This window comes from Saccopteryx bilineata, chromosome 11 (genome assembly GCF_036850765.1).
Source record: "Saccopteryx bilineata isolate mSacBil1 chromosome 11, mSacBil1_pri_phased_curated, whole genome shotgun sequence".
Lineage (NCBI taxonomy): Eukaryota > Metazoa > Chordata > Mammalia > Chiroptera > Emballonuridae > Saccopteryx > Saccopteryx bilineata.
Genome location: NC_089500.1, coordinates 47145348 through 47163287, shown reverse-complemented (window position 1 = coordinate 47163287; position 17940 = coordinate 47145348). Strand labels below are relative to the sequence as shown.

The 17940-nt window shown below is 40.3% G+C and overlaps 1 protein-coding gene across 2 annotated transcripts in view; it reads left to right on the top strand.

The window, feature by feature from the left end:
* GREB1L (GREB1 like retinoic acid receptor coactivator) overlaps nucleotides 1–17940 on the top strand; it is a 363373-nt gene that overhangs the window by 162578 nt on the left and 182855 nt on the right. For both annotated transcript variants that reach the window (XM_066247406.1, XM_066247405.1), the window contains exon 2: nucleotides 13229–13327. The gene's annotated coding sequence lies outside the window, so the exon portion shown is untranslated. The remainder of the gene's footprint in view (nucleotides 1–13228; nucleotides 13328–17940) is intronic.

Genomic DNA, 17940 nt, shown 5'->3' with positions numbered 1-17940 from the left:
TCAGATTTAAAAATAACATAATAATAGTATAGATGAAACTTATTATGAGTCAGGAATATAATATAATATAATATAATATAATATAATAATAATGTAGAAGAGATACTGCATTACAACACAAAACTTGTACAATAGATTAGTAAACGCAATTTTTAACAAGGTAAATAACACTATAATCTGAAAAGGTAGCCTTAAAAAATTCAACTCTTTATAGTATAATTTAATCTAGATGTAAATAGCAATAATATTTAAGGTACATTCTGTATAACCTCTCCAAGCATAACAAAACAGCATTCAGAAAAGCCAGTGAAAGTTAAATACAGTGCATAAAACATTAACAGTAGTGAAGCTGTTTCAAATAACTTTATTTTCCAAATAATTGAACCCTTAAAACTTAAAAAAATGATTTCAGTGAAAGATCTTTCTATAATACATTACTTAATACTGTCTTTTAAATAATGCACATTAACTGACCCAGGGTCCTAACTATAAATATCTGCTATTGGGCTACACTGAAATACAGTGATGTCCTCGGTGTCCTCTGTTGAAGTAATGAGTGGAGGGCTCTTTGCTTCTACACTACATGGACTGAGCAGCCATATTTTTACATTTATGGCCTCCTTTATTGTAGATATGGAGACTATTTTCTTCAGATGACTTACCACTTTTCCCCAGAATGTGTGTGTCATGTTGCTGGTAAACTGCTCATACAGCATATGAGTGAACCTGTACTTAAAAAACAAATCAATCGGGTTCGATTCCCGGCCAGGGCACACAGGAGAAGCGCCCATTTGCTTCTCCACCCCTCCGCCGCACCTTCCTCTCTGTCTCTCTCTTCCCCTCCCGCAGCCGAGGCTCCATTGGAGCAAAGATGGCCCGGGTGCTGGGGATGGCTCTGTGGCCTCTGCCTCAGGCGCTAGAGTGGCTCTGGTCGCAACATGGCGATGCCCAGGATGGGCAGAGCATCGCCCCCTGGTGGGCAGAGCATCGCCCCTGGTGGGTGTGCCGGGTGAATCCCGGTCGGGCGCATGCGGGAGTCTGTCTGACTGTCTCTCCCTGTTTCCAGCTTCAGAAAAATGCAAAAAAAAACAAACAAAAAAAACAAAACAAATCAATCCCATTTCTTTCATTAAGTCATGGTAAAAATGTATTTTTCTCTTATTTCAAGGCACTTTACTGGTTCTAAGCTAGGTAGTTGAGATTTCCCAGAGTGTGATATCTGGAAGGGTGCATTACTGTGTACATGTGTGCATGTACACACATACATGCACATGTAAATGCATTTGTTCATTTATTAATTGAATGAAATATTTAGCGGCTCTGTGAATATGTATCATTAGGGCACACTTTTACATTCGAACCTGAAGAATAGATTTGCAGTGACCATCCTACTCTAGAAAACTGTGCTATGATACTCCTTCCCTATTTTTGCCGGGCGGCTAACACTACAGCTGTGAAGTGGTAGCTTCACTAAATACAAATCAACTACAGTACTAGATTACATGGGGAAAAAATCTTTAACCTGAGCATTAAGTATTAGCTGATGCTAGTAATTGTAAGTTTTGCAGTAAATGTCGTAATTGCAGGCAGGATTCAGACTTTTTTGAAAGTCATAGCCAAGGCCAAATGAGTGAGTGAGTCTTATTTTAATTCACACTTTATCATGATAGTCAGATGAATAAATTTTTGTTCAAAATCTAGGATTCTTGGATTTCAAGCAGGAACTAAAATTTGATATATTACCAATTCCAATGTTAATTTGAGTTTTGAAGATGACAAAGGGATAATTTTCACAAAACACACCAAATGTTTAAGAAATAATTCCAGGAAACGAAAGTCTGGGAGTAGATTCATTCCCTTTTCTCCTTCCTTTATAAAGAGGGAACATTTCGCATTTTGTCTTTCTGAAAGGATAATCATCTCATTATGCCACTCTTGCACTCTTAGCAGAGTGAGTTAACTTTTGAGAGAGCTTTAATTAAAACTGGAAGTGATTCATCTCGATGACATAACATGAAGACTGTTTACTAATTAATAAAGAATATATAGCCAGTTATAGAAAATGCTTCTCTCTTTGTCTTTCTGACCCTGCCATTAAAGGAGAACATACAATTTATCATCACCAGCTGCATGAACACAAGGGAAACTAACTTCAGGGTTTCTTCTTCCTAAACTCTTGGTGAGTTGGTCTGGCATTACACAAAAGTGGGTCATTTGTACCTAAAATATGTACCCAGCGCTCCATTAATCTTAGTGATGGTGTTCTCTCTTTTCCTGCAAGAAGCGGGATAAGGGGCTATTATGAGGGAAAAAGAGAATGTATGTGTTTTAAAAATGGATGTGTGGCCTGACTAGGCGGTGGCACAGTGGATAGAGTGTCGGACTGGGATACGGAAGGACCCAGGTTCGAGACCCCGAGGTTGCCAGCTTGAGCACGGGCTCATCTGGCTTGAGCAAAAAGCTCACCAGCTTGGACCCAAGGTCACTGGCTCGAGCAAGGTGTTACTCAGTCTGCTGAAGGCACATATGAGAAAGCAATCAATGAACAACTAAGGTGTCACAACAAAAAACTGATGATTGATGCTTCTCATCTCTCTCCATTCCTGTCTGTCTGTCCCTATCTGACTCTCTCTCTCTGTCCCTGTAAAAAAAATAAAAATAAAAATAAAAAATAAAATAAAAAATGGATGTGTGAATGAATAATAGGGGAAGGTCATTTAATGTTTGGTAGTCTGGCCTTTTTGATAATGAATATATGATCAAAATACCAATAATTGTTTTGTGGTGTATTTTATATCACTTACTAGTAGCATATAATAGTTTCAGCATTGAGAGGAATGTTTCAACAATTTGTGGAAAAGATAATGTGTGTCTTTGGATATATACCAAGAAGATCTTCAGTCTAGAAACAATGATGTGTCAGACCAAAAAAAAATGTGAGAAGATAGATGAATTAAGGACAAAAGATGTGTTTCTTTGGCAATGTTGTTTTAAAAGTAAAAGCTGTATCACTCTGCTTCTTGTACACAGTGATTAAAAGGGAAAATAAACTAACCTAAGACTTGAGAGTTTCTTGGCTGTTATATGAATTTTAGGAAGACCTTGATGATAGTCTCTATAATTGCTTTGCATTTCTTAAAATAATTTCCTCACTAAATTGTTTTCTATCTAAGCAGTGAGAGAATGCTGGATGGGCAGGGCTGAACCGACATCCCCTCCTGGTCTTCTCTGTTGATTCATAGGTTTCAAAGGTTAAACTATGGAGGCGATGTAATCATTAGTGACTTGGTTCCTCTCCAGATCCCTCTGGAAGCTGCAATCGCCAACTTCGTTCATTTATAAAGAAAGGAAAAAAGGTCATTCCCTGAGCAGTTTGGAATGGGAAGCAGCTGCAGTCTCCTTCCTTCTTACTTAAATAAACAAGCTAAATGGAAAAATAAACTTTTCTCCTTCACATCTGGCACAAAGCTTCCTCTTTTGTTGCAAGTTCACATGCTCCCTTTGCTGTGCCTGGTTGTGTGAATCAGGTATCTTCCTTCCTTCTGTAAAGTCACTTGTGCAGCTACAATAAAGAAAAACCCTGGCTGCTTTAATAGTCCAAGAACACCATTATAAAGCCCTTGTATTGGGAATGACATCAGATGAAGTTCAATCCAGCCTTCTGTGTACCTGTTAGTAGGAAGCAAGAGGACCTAATGACAGCGATGCAGCCAAAAAACTGAAGCAAACAAACCCCTTGCATCAAGTTATATTATACTTATTTGTGTGCATGAGCTCTCCTTAATGTGACTGATTTTTAAATATAGTTCTCTTTATGGCATACACTGACTTTGACAACCCAGAGCAGGATGTTTCAAGTAGCAGTGCTGTGGTTGAGACACATTGCTAATTACTAACCACCTAAATGCTGCTAGTCATCAAAATTTACCTTTGCAGACTTCTCAGAACTCCCCTTCCTTCTGGCATCCATTCTCTAATGAAATACTTTACTAACTGGTACTTAATAATATAATATTGCAATTTTTTTGTCTAACTCTCCTGTGAAGTATGAGTCTCATTTGTAGCCACCTTCACCTCAGAATTTCACAGACCAGCTGCCTCTTATTATATAGTTGGAAGTTGCACAATATCAATGTAAAGAAACAGGCCCTTCATGTATCATGAGATCCAGCTATCATTACTTAAAACTTAATTAGAAGCTGCCTGACCGGGTGGTGGCACAGTGGATAGAGCATCGGGCTGGGATGCGGAAGACCCAGGTTCGAGACCCCGAGGTCACCAGCTTGAGCGTGGGCTCATCTGGTTTGAGCAAAAGCTCACCAGCTTGAACCCAAGGTAGCTGGCTCGAGCAAGGTCACTTGGTCTGCTGAAGGCCCGCGGTCAAGGCACATATGGGAGAGCAATCAATGAACAATTAAGGTGTTGCAATGCGCAACGAAAAACTAATGATTGATGCCTCTCATCTCTCCATTCCTGTCTGTCTGTCCTTGTCTTCCCTCTCTCTGACTCTCTCTCTGTCTCTGTAAAAAAAAAAAAAAAACCAAAACAAAAAAACAACAACAAAAAAACAACTTAATTAGAAGCCATTTTTGAGGGGAAAGTAGAATAGAAAACCTCGAGAAATTGGGTGTTTTTCTCTGCATCCTAAGCATAATGTCATCCCAGTGATTTTTATGAGAACAATATTTCTCAGGAAGTTGTTGGAATTCTTTGTCTTTTTCTTTGTTTTTATTAAATTTATTGGCATGACAGTTAATAAAATTATATAGATTGCAAGTGTACATTTCTATGATACATCACCTGTATATTGCATTGTGTGCCCACCACCAAAAGTCGAATCTTCTTCCGCCACCATACACTTGAACCCCTCTACCCTTCACTCGCCCTGCACCTTTCCCTCTTCTCCCAGGAAGACATACAAATGGCCAAGAGATATGAAAAGATGCTCAACTTCACTAGCTATTAGGGAAATGCAAATCAAAACTACATTGAGATACCACCTCACAATGTTTGCAATGGCTGTTATCAGTAAGACAATAGAAAGTGTTGGAGAAACCTCATTGGAATTTTTTCTTTTTAGTGCTCCAAATAATTGATTTTTTGAGGTTTTACAGTTAAAACCTGGTTGCTAAACACTTTAATTTTTTTTTAATGCTTTAGTTTCTCTATAGGCCCAGCCTGAAAGGAACAGGTAAAGGTCAAGTGCCACAGGCGCCCAAGAAGTGGTGGGAGGTGGGCATGATGCTCGTCCCAGGAACAGGTTGCTGTTGTCATGGCAAAGTGTCCTTTCCTAACCCTCTTGTGCTCTGAGGTACCTCCATGGACAGAATCACAGAATGGTTTATTTCCATTTTCTGAAGGAAGAGATTGAAGCACAAAGCAGACAAATATCTAGTCCCAAACTCAGACTACAAAACCTTTGCCTTTCTTTTTAATGTGTTTGGCTAATTGTTACAAAAAAAGCATCCTGTTTAACAACCGTACACTATTTTAATACTTCTCTTTTTTAAATCCAAATAACTGGGGTTTCAAACTCTCCTGCCATGGAATCATCTGGGATTAGGGTTGCTAAATCTGGCAACCCTTGCTATGGTACGCCAAATGCAAATTCCTGAGCCCATCCCTAGAACCAGGGACTCATAACCCTCTGAAAGAGAGGGGGAGGAATCTACACTGTAAAGTGCTCTGCAGATGATTCTGACTCAGCATTCACACTAACTAGCCTTTGTGAGCAACACTCATGTAAATGAGTCCAAGCATAGAGGGAGTCTCAGTGTCCACACTGGCTTCATCAGGAAAAATCAGTAGTAATGGCACCAGATTTTTAATTTTGTTGCATTCAGGTCAAATATAGCAAATGCTGTAGCAGTTGCTGAAACAAATGGGAACACGCATTCTATTCTTCCTCACTATAATTCCTGATTATTTATTTATTTTTTAAAAAAGATTTTATTGATTGATTTTTTTATTTTTTATTTATTCATTTTTTAGAGAGGAGAGGGAGAGACAGAGAGAGAAAGAGAGAGAGAGAGAGAGAAGAGACAGAGAGAGAGAAGGGGGGAGGAGCTGGAAGCATCAACTCCTATATGTGCCATGACCAGGCAAGCCCAGGGTTTCGAACCGGCAACCTCAGCATTTCCAGGTCGACGCTTTATCCACTGCGCCACCACAGGTCAGGCCAATTCCTGATCTATTAACCCGCACTTCCTACCACCCCCATCATCACCATCTGGCCAGCAGAGTGACTTTCAGAGCCTCTCTGGGCACCCAAGTCAGCAGGACTCCACCTCATTTGACTATAGATTGTCTCTATCCATAGTTCAGATTACTTGTTTCTCCACGCTGTTTCTTCCTAGGATTCTCCTTGGTTTCTTCACTTTTTATCCAGAAATAAAGAGCACTTTGTCTTCCAACCCATGCTATCCATCCACAGACCTCAGCTCCATTAGAAGGTTCCTTAAACTTTGCTTCTCAACAAAAACTTTCCCAGGGTAGGTAATAGAATGAAAGGTTACAACAGAAAGTGAAGATATTATTCCTGGATGAAATTTTGTCATTCTGGGTTAAGTTTTAAATCTATCTTATTAGAAAATTTAGAGTTTAGAAAAATGCTAATAGTAAAATCAAATTTTATTTAGTTATTTAGACTCATATAAAAGTGAGGTAAAAATACTAGTTTCTTTTAGTTTGACTTCTGTAATAGACCATAAATAACTTTAAAATTGTTTTCAAATCTAAACCAATCCTTTTTGGATGTCATTCTGACCTTAGAAACCTCTATTTAGGCATTCTCACAATTTGTGTATGTAAACTCATGTTTAACCAACCTAATATTCATTGGTTGTCTCTTGACTTTTAAATAAAATTATGATTATAATTTGGACCATTTCCCATATTCTTTTCTGTTGTAAAGAATATAGTGTTGCCTTACCAGGCGGTGGCGCAGTGGATAGAGCATCGGACTGGGATGCGGAGGACCCAGGTTCGAGACCTCAAGGTCACCAGCTTGAGCGCGGGCTCATCTGGCTTGAGCAAAGCTCACCAGTTTGGACCCAAGGTCGCTGACTCAAGCAGGGGGTTACTCGGTCTGCTGAAGGCCCACGGTCAAGGCACATATGAGAAAGCAATCAATGAACAACTAAGGTGTTGCAACAAAAAACTAATGATTGATGTTTCTCATCTCTCTCTGTTCCTGTCTGTCTTTCCCTGTCTATCCCTCTCTCTGACTATCTGTCTCTGTAAAAAAAAAAAAAAAAAAAAAAAAAAAGAATATAGTGTCACTTAGCTTGAAGAACACAATATACAGGGTTTAAAGGAAGTAGGTTTGAACCTCAGCAGTGCAAGCTTTGTCAACAAGTCACTCAGTCTCTGGAGTCTGTATTCTCATGCAATGAATATAGTATGTATCTCAGAATAATATTGCAAGGATTAAATGAAATAAAGTGTATCAGAACACCCAGTATAGTTCTGAGCTGGTGGTTAGAAAATTTTGGTGGTTAGAAAATTTAAATGTTAATCCTAATGACAGGAAACCTTTCTCAACCTTAAAGATAATATTTTGTAGGTCTGTAATTTTCATAAGTTTTTTTGACCTAAAATGATCACATTCCTATAGAGAACTTGGCCCTAAGACATTATAATTTTCCTTTTTTATTCTCATTGCTTTTTTTTTTTTTTGTATTTTTCTGAAGCTGGAAACGGGGAAAGACAGTCAGACAGACTCCCGCATGCACCCGACCGGGATCCACCCGGCACGCCCACCAGGGGCGACGCTCTGCCCCTCCGGGGCTTCGCTCTCCCGCGACCAGAGCCACTCTAGCGCCTGGGGCAGAGGCCAAGGAGCCATCCTCAGCGCCCGGGCCATCTTTGCTCCAATGGAGCCTTGGCTGCGGGAGGGGAAGAGAGAGACAGAGAGGAAGGAGGGGGGGGGAGTGGAGAAGCAAATGGGCGCTTCTCCTATGTGCCCCGGCCGGGAATCGAACCTGGGACTCCTGCACGCCAGGCCGACACTCTACCATTGAGCCAACCGGCTAGGGCCGCCTTTTTTTTTTTTTTTTTGATCAGTAAAAGATACTTTATTGATGAGCCCCAAGGGCAGCTTTTGCCCTACTGAGTAAGTAGTATGGGTTCATTTGATTGTATATATATTTTTTTTGCTCCCTTTGCATGCTTCTCAAATCCCAGCCAGTTCAGCTCATGCTCCCCACCCCCCACCCACAGGCGCTTATGATAAAGGAATATAATGTGGTCTCCACCGTCGCATAGCAGCACAATAAAAAAAAAAAAAAAACACATTGGTTCTGGAGTTAGAGAAATGCATTTGAATAGTTGGCTACTTGTAAATGTGGTATCTTATGAAAATTAACTGAGATAATTTGCATGAAAGAACTCTATAAAAAATAAAAGCATTGTTTTTCCTGTGGTTGAGGATTTATATACGGGAGAGTATATAACATTTATTGTCTGCCCACTATATGCCAGGTGTTCCACATACATTATCTTCTCTATAACTCTATGAGGCAGAAGACATTATTCCCATTTTACAGATAGCTAGCGCCAAGCCACAGGACTATAAAGTGGTAGAACATGGTTGTAATCAGATTTATTACTCACCACACTGTCTATGTTTTCATTTGAGCAGCAAAGCCATTCTTAGCCCTGACTCTTGGCTATGCAGGGGAGAGAGGGAAGGACTAAATAAGACAATGAAAGGAAACATTGCTCGTAGGTAGTCAGCAAATAAGGAGCTGAGCAAATGGAGTGCTACAGACTTGATACGGCATATTTCTGCCACTGTCTATGCGACAAAACTCAAAAGGCGGAGAGCTCACAGCACTGAAGAGGGTTTCTTCAGTTGAGAGTTCGTTGGGTGGTGGCAGGGGGAGGGTTTGCTTTCCTGCAGCCAATTTGAAATGTGCCTCAGCCACATATCCCTTTATCGCCATACTTCCTTTTTCCTTTCTCAAACAAGAAAGAACGGCTTATATTTTTAAAATAAATATTTAAGAATTTTTAATCTTATTGTTATATCTTTTTTTTTTTTAATTTTTCCAAAGTGAGAAGCAGGAACAGCAGACAGACTACCACATGCGCCCAACTGGGATCCACCCAGCACGCCCAATAGGGGGCGATGCTCTGCCCATCTGGGCCATTGCTCTGCTGCAAGCGGAGCCATTCTAGTGTCTGAGGTGGAGGCCTGGGAGCCATCCTCAGCACCCAGGCCAACTTTGCTCCAGTGGAGCCTTGGCTATGGGAGGGGAAGAGAGAGACAGAGAGGAAGGAGAGGGGGAGGGGTGGAGAAGCAGATGGGCATTTCTCCTGTGTGCCCTGGCCAGGAATCGAACCTGGGAGTTCCACATACTGGGCCAAAGCTCTACCTCTGAGCCAACCGGTCAGGGCTATTATATCATTTTAAAGCTAGAGGAGTGGTAAAGCAAAAACCTTTTCAGAGTTCAGACTTATTGAACTTTTCCAATGTTCTCTACTTGCACACAAGTGAAATCAAAGTTATCACCTGGCCTGAAGGTCCCTTTGACGTCAACCCATTGAGATGTAAACTCTTTTCTTCTGTAATAGTGCTGCCTTGCTTATGACCCTGTTTGGATTTGACAAAACAATGTGAGCATCTCTTAAAGGGAAAGTGGGAGCTAAGTTACTTTTGTTCTTGGTGAGGGGTGATTACTATAATCAAACAACACTGAGGAGGTATGAAGAGAAATTAATTTCCCTGGGGAACAAAATTGTTGTTGCATCCACAAAAACACTTGTTCTTACCTAATTCGAGTATGCTGATCTCAAATCTGGCATTAGTTTTTCTCTGTAAGCTACAGTTTTTTTGCAATTCAAGATTTTAGGTTTTCATCTTATTGTATAATTTCAACATTTAGTTTAACATAATGAAGTAGAATGTCTTCTTAGGCATCATCTTTGTGAAAATATAATAATTTATATAATGCAGTAAATACACTAACACACTAAAAGATATGATTGCATCAGAATTTGTCTACAATTTTGAAATGAAACATATTAAAACACTTACTTTAATCATAAAATTTGCACAAAACTTATTTAAATTCTATTCAGGTAAAAATTTGCATTTGTAGCTCTTGTGTTTGTGTACTTGTTGAGGACAATCTCGTTTGATGCTCCAGAAGTAGTCTGCTCATCACTAACAGCTCCAAGATTTTGGGGAAACTTAACAAGGTGACTGTTCAGGAAGTGAATCTTAACGCTCATGTTACATCCAATGTCCTGGAAAGCCAACAGCATCCTTTGAACCAGAAGTTTAGTTTTCTGTTTTTTTGTTGCCAAGGGAGTTCTTTGTAACTGCTACAAAAGACAGCCATGATACTTTCTCCTCCTTATTCACCTTTCTGGCAGACTCTTCGTCACATATGAGGGTTCAAATATGGGGTCCATCAAATACACCTGCTTTTATCTTCTTGAAAGACAAGTCAGGAAAAGCAGAAACAATATGTTGAAAGAATTAACTTTCTCTATTCAAAACCTGAACAAACTGCTTCATTAAATCAAGTTTGATGTGAAGTGAGGGGAAAATGATCCTGTCTCAATTAACTACAGGTTCATTCACAATATTTTGCATCCCTACTTCCAGAGCTTCACGTTTCGGCCACTCCTTCTGTGTCCAGTGTTTCTCCCGAGCTCAGCTGTCCCACCAACACAGAAAGCAAGGATACTTCGTGAAACCTCTCTGTTGTCCTAACAGGATATTTACCATTTTAAGATCCACACAAATGATCCAGTTATGCTCCTCATACTTCAGAAAGTCGAGGAAAATTTTTATGTCATTCTTACTAAGTCATTCAATTTGGGCTGGCTAAACTGCTGAGGGGTTAATGACTACTTGGCATCAGAAGAAGACTCTTCAGATTCTACAACCATTTCCTCATGCATCTTATCAAAATACACTTGATCACCATGTTCATTTTCTTTGTCCTTAGAAGAAATAAAACCATTGAAACCTGGAACCGGGAGTGTTTCAGAGTGTGGGATGATAGGTCGTATTGCTGAAGGAATATTAGAATATGCCATTTTTTCTTGCCGATGCCCTTTGTATGGATCAGAGAGAAATAACAGTCATTGCTGTGGTCCTTAGATTCACGCCAAACCATGGGAATACCAAAAGGCATTCCTTTGCATTTTCCTTTTGTCCAATTATGAAGCATTTCCTCACAATTATGACACACAATATGACGGACGAGCCCAATTCTTGTCTTGATCGCCAAGGAAAACTTGAAAATAGGCAATATATGCACGTGTCACAAATGATGAAATATTGCCCCTTTGATGTTGAATCGTGTAACAGCCACATATATAACAGAAGATGTCAGGACTATTCTTACATTTACTAAGTCATTACATTTGAGTCATTTACTTACTCAAAGAAGCCATGATTCAATCTTAAAACAAAATAAGAGGGTGTTTTTATCAGATAATAATTTTTTAGATTTAAAAACAACTACAATTACGTAAAAGTGATGTTTGTAAACATTAATTGCTTTGTGGTTATGTTCAATCCAAGAGTCGTTGCCCTTTAACTCCAATTTAAAAACCAATGCATGCCGTTAACTGTAACAAAAAGAAATTAAAATTGCATAAAAACTAGAGCATACACCAAAAAACAGATTTCAGATTTGGAACCAGCAATGCAGAAATATGTCGAAACAGTTCTAAAACCTCATGCAACAGAAAATGAAAAAAGAAATTGTTCCCCAGTGTTTTCAAAGGTAGAAATTATAAGGAAAGGTTCTCATTATTATACCTCAGTTTAGGACTATTTACATTATCAAAATCATTCTTGTCTATCTGCTTACCTGCTACTGATAAGGGGGTCTCTACATACATTTGTAAAATTTCAGAATGATTGATGGCTTGTACACCTGAAAATGTTAATTGGAAGGCCATTTGATCTAATATGACATGTGTCAGTGCCCATATCTTCTTATAGGACTTTCAATAAGTAATCATTTATATTTTACATCAGTGTTATTAGACTTAGCAATATGGATATGTTAGTGAATAAAACTGGCAAACAATATTGGAAATTATTAAACTTATTTAACATAATTCCCTAACCACCACCACCCCCTCCCCCCCAAAAGAAAACAAAACAACAAATCTCAGCTTACTCTACACGAAAATAAAAATTTTTCTTCCACATTTTCTTAAGCATCTAAATGGTATTTGAATTTAAGCTTTGCAAGATGGAAATGATACCAGAGCCTAATGTTTTGCTTCTTTCTATTTTGGCAATTCATACCCAAAGGTGTTACATATTTTCTTTGTAAATGATGCAACAATGTAGAAGAAAAATCACATGCAGCTGGAGAGATCTGAGTTTTTCTGGCTGGTATTTAAAGTAGCAGTTGTGCACAAGGTGGTACAATTCAAATAATTTGTATAACAAATTTTAACGTCATTACAGGCCTTTAAGATGTCAGGAAGATTAAAAGGGAAAAAAGGCTGGTTTGTGAATTTTGGTCCTGAACACAGTATATATTCCAGAACCATTTTTAGGTGCCTGTTCTTCTAGGCCTCACTACTTCAAACACTAAAACTTAAAGGTGGACTTTAAAAAAAATAATTACACTTAAGTACCTGATGGTCTAATGAAGACAATTTCTTAATGTGTCAAAATGAGTTCTTTGTATTTTATTTGACTCTTTTGTTGCCTTCAGCTAATCTGCTTTAGAGTTCTGAAATTCGGGCACTTTACAATGCAAGCTCAAGCAAAGGCTTTCGTTTGGAATGCGGCCTTTTGTTTACTAGCTTTCCCAGACCTTCATAGCTTCCTTTGGTCATCTGGTGTCTTTACTAATGTGATTGGTCCTTCTGGGCTCTGCAGGTAGCCATGAGCCTTTCTAAGTGGGATTTACAATGGGCTTCACCACCCTGGCTGCTAATGAAGGGAGGCATAGACATTTTTGTTTTTTTTTCAGTCTGTCTTCCAAAAGAGTGAAGGGAAATTGTTTGCTAGGGTTGCTAATTCTCCTTGCTTGCCGTGTACTTAATTTTTACAATAGATTTACTAACTGTGGTGCAAAAAAATACAAATATTTTTTTGTTTAGGAGTCAGAATGTGTCACCTGCCAGCCCTTCATGCCAATCATTAGGATTGTTTATTATTGAACCTGGAAAGAACAAAGTAGGGTCTCTGTTTAACCTCAACCAATGGGCATTTTACCTTCATCTGTTTTTTGTCTTTCAGGAGATTTTTGGCCAATTTGGTTGTTCTAACAAAAGAAAGTCTATGCCTGGGAGCCTTGGACGCTAGCACCAGCCCCGCTACTTTGTCCTGTAATCTTCAGTAAGTCACTTACACTCTATGATTTCTCATCTGAAAGAAAAAAAAAAAAAAACAAAGGAAAGTGTTACCAAGATATATACGAGATCCAAGATGATGGTCCGTATTCTTCGGGCTTTCAGATCTTTTTGCCGCCAAGGCGAACTGTGGTGCCCTGCCATTTGACTTTTGGGTAAACCTACCATGGAAAAAAACGAAATTGAGTCTGACAAAATGTTTTAACCAACAGTCAAAGTAATAATTAAATATACAGCGTTTGTATCGTCATTTTTTAATTGATATGCTTTGTAGATTATAACTCAGTTTTATAGAGAATTATGTGCCCATTTTCCCAATGATGGAGCAGGGAGCCCAGGTTTTAATTGCTCTTTAGAAGGCAGTAGTTCTCACTTGTGGTTTAGAGGTCTTCCAGAGGTCATGGACTCTATGGATTTTAGAATGAGAAGGGACAGCAGCAATTGTCATATCCAATCACTTGAGTTTTACTAACAAGGACTCAGAAGGCCCCAAAATGCTCAGTAGTTCATTCATGGTAACAGAGCCCATAGAGCTGCTGGTGAGTCCCAAACCCCAAGGACAGAACGGCCCCTGGCAGGGCAGTGCAGCCCCAAATTCCTCTTAATGGAAAGCAGGGTGAAAGATTCGAGGAGGGATTGTTTATTCCAAGTCTGAGGCTTCAAAATCACTGCTTGACAGTATTAGACAGTTGGTTGATTTCTACATTTTAGCTTCCAGTTTAATCGCACAAATGTCTAAGGAGGACACGGGGTGTGAGAGGACCTGGAACGGAGATGCTGCTGCAGAAATGGCGCAGAGCTACAGTTTCTGCCCCTTGGAGACTCCCAGTTTCACCCGGAGATAAAACAAGTGTCCACATAGTGCTGTGGCAGTTTCTGGGAATAAAAATGATTTAAAAGACTCGTTTTTTCAAAGTCTTAAACGACTTTTTGAGGATTTCAAAGTCCAAAGGGAGATGGACTTACATGGAACCCAGTAGATGAAGTGTTCGTTAGCAGGTCCAAGGTGAGTGCAGCATGCTCTGGGAAGTCACAGGCAAGGCCTTAGATCAGACTGGGAGAAAAGATCTAGTGAAATAATAAAATCCTGGCAGGTTGTCCTATTCTTGAGTTAGCGAGTGCAACTGGAGAACATCACTATAAATTCATTGTCCCTAGCCCTAAATACAACTTAATTGTATTTGTACTGTTCTTGGCTGAATCCCTCTCCTTTTCCTCTGATCAGTTATTCCGAATCTGCTCCCTCCTCTTCAAGCCGGTACCCACTGCCCTTTTCTCAGCAGGGTGCTCCTCTCATTTATAGAAGTCCCTAAGGAGTCACAGTGATTGCCTTGAATTCAGCTGGCCTCTAAAAGCTAGTGGTGCCCCGTGCTTTACCTTCAACCCTGCCTCCCCCTCAACTTCGGATCTATCTGTGAAGCTGCTGCTGGGTGTGTTCGTTTGGATATGTCACAGCCATCTCAAAATCAGTATATCTGAGCCCGGAATACGTCACTTTCCATTCAGAACCCATCTTCCTCCTTCGAGTGCTCTTAATCTGAAAATGGGCCACTATTCTCTCCAGTGAGCATTTTAGAAAAACCATCTGGCTAGAACATGCCAAAGGCAGAAAGAGTGTCCATTTAGGAAGCTGCAATAATCCAAACTGCTTGTACTCCTTGTTGTAGTACTTAACACATTATATGTAATTGCATGAGACATAACATAGGCATAGTCAAGTGATTAAAAACATGCTTTGGGCCCTGGCCGGTTGGCTCAGTGGTAGAGTGTCGGCCTGGCGTGCGGAAGTCCTGGGTTCGATTCCCGACCAGGGCACACAGGAGAGGCGCCCATCTGCTTCTCCACCCCTCCCCCTCTCCTTCCTCTCTGTCTCTCTATTCCCCTCCTGCAGCCAAGGTTCCATTGGAGCAAAAGATGGCCCAGGCCCTGAGGATGGCTCTGTGGCCTCTGCCTCAGGCATTAGAGTGGCTCTGGTCGCGACAGAGTGACGCCCCAGATGGGCAGAGCATCGCCCCCTGGTGAGCGTGCCGGGTGGATCCCAGTCAGGCGCATGCGGGAGTCTGTCTGGCTGCCTCCCCGTTTCCAGCTTCAGAAAAATACAAAAAACAAACAAACAAACAAACAAACAAATAAAAACATGCTTTGAAATAAAGATGGTTCTGTGTCTAATTCCTGGGATCACCACTTATCAGCTAGTTAGCTGTGTGACCGAGCAAATTATTGAACTTTTTAAGACCTCACCTGCAAAATCAGGATAATAATTATATCATACTTATATCATAGGGTGTTCTGAGGATTAAATGAGATATAAGATTTGAAGTTTTTAGCCCTGGTATCCCAAACAAAGATCTTTCAGGGCAAAGACCATTTCTTGCTTGTTCACCATTGTATCTGCAGGACCTGGCACAGAAGAGGCACTCGATAAGTATTTGCTGAATGGATGCATAGGTAACGGCACGCTAACTGTGGGGGGAGAGAAAAGCAATGCATAGTAGAGACCTAGGCTTCATTGTGAATTACTTGCCCATGTCATTAGTCACCAATTACTAATGACCCCCGTCCAGCCTGCCACCAGAGGAATCTTCAAATCTGAACTGGGAACATGTCATTCCTTTGCTTAATAATACCTTTTTATGTAGCTACTTTCATCTACAGGGTTCAGTCTTGACTCCTCACACCTGGGCCTACATTTCCATCCTCTTTTCCTAACGCTTCCTCTCTCATTCGTGGTAGTCTAGTAAGACCAGATTGCTCTTGCCTTCTGGATACCCTGCGCTGCTTCAGAGAGGTGCTTGCTTATTTTTTCAGCACCCTTCTCTCCTGTATCAGTTAGGATTACATTTGTCTGCGCACGACAGGAAACACCAAACGACAAGGTAGAAGTTTATTCTTTTCCCACATAAACAAAGTTGGGAGGCAGATTTCTAAGGCTGATGGCTTGATCAGCAGGTTAACTCTGCTGTCCTCGGGGATCCAGGCTCAGGCCTGGAGTTCTGCCTTCCATGGGTGGCTCTTTGCCCTCTCTCCTTCTTTATCCACTCTTGAACCTTATCCTAGTAATCGTCTCTCTTCTGTACCATCCCTTTTCTTTGAGGGAAGAACTTTGTCCTGTGAGCACCCTTCCTTCTAAGTACTCTTTTTCTTACAACTACCAGTTTATCCCTCGTTCCCCACACTTCTTGAAGGAATAGTTGCCACATGCCATGGCACGCTTTCACTCTTGATCCTACCTGACTGCTCTTACCTGTTGAAACTGTTCACAGGCTTCCCTGCTGGACCCTCTTCCTCCACATCCTTTGTCTGCAGAGGCAGTTCCTTTGTAACCTCACCACTACAGATAGCAACTATCTGTGTGGCAGCCATCTATCTGTCTGCAGGGTCTGCTTGCTCAGCCCCCACTCCTGAGCTCAATCCTGAGTGCCTAACTGCCTACCCAACGGCTTCTCTGTTCCTTTCACCCCCAAGGATGCACAGTCCCCTCACCTCTATCTAGACTCTTGCAGAACCCTTCTAATTCAATTTTCACAGTCGCCTCAGAGTTACCTTCTATTTTTAGAAAAACTGATTATGCTCATTCATTTTTTAAAAACTCCCATTGGCTTTCTCTTGCTTTTAGGATTAAATTCAAGTTTTTGATTTGAATTTAATCCCTTACAGAGTGGCCCCGACCTACCTTTCTATTCTCTGGCAACTCAACCCACTGTCCCCAACAGTGAACTTAGTATTTCTAAGATACACCATGCCTTTAACATTGTTTTATTGATGTGAATCCTCCCTGTTCTGTTTGATGTATCCTTTAAAGCAGGGGTCCCCAAACTACAGCCCGTGGGCCACATGCAGCCCCCTGAGGCCATTTATCCGGCCCCCGCTGCACTTCTAGAAGGGGCACCTCTTTCATTGGTGGTCAGTGAGAGGAGGAGCATAGTTCCCATTGAAATACTGGTCAGTTTGTTGATTTAAATTTACTTGTTCTTTATTTTAAATATTGTATTTGTTCCCTTTTTTTTTTTTTTTTTACTTTAAAATAAGATATGTGCAGTGTGCATAGGGATTTGTTCATAGTTTTTTTTATAGTCTGGCCCTCCAATGGTCTGAGGGACAGTGAACTGGCCCCCTGTGTAAAAAGTTTGGGGACCCCTGCTTTAAAGCCACCTAGATGTCATATCTTCTCTGATATTTTCTTTATTTCTCCAGTCAGAATTACTACATTCTCTGTGCTTTTATAGTACTTTGTTTGTACCTTTAGTGGGTATTTATACATTTACAGATCTGTCTTCACCTCTAGATTGGGATCTCTCTTTGGGATTAGGAATTGTCTTTGTCATCCTTCCTAGACAGTTCACAGTACTTTCCAGGTGAATCAATGAAAATAATGAAATCAGGAAACAGGGACAGCTTTTGCTCAAAGAATAATAAGTTTTGTTTTGAACATATTAATTTTGGACATACTAAGTTGACATATTGAGGTCGAGGGGACAGCAGCAACTTAGAAAAAAGACTTTATAGCCAATCACAGTAGGAGTCATCAGCAAAGACAATAATATACAACTGATTGGATTTGATTTTTTTTTTTTCAGGTAATGATTAAAGAAAGGTAGA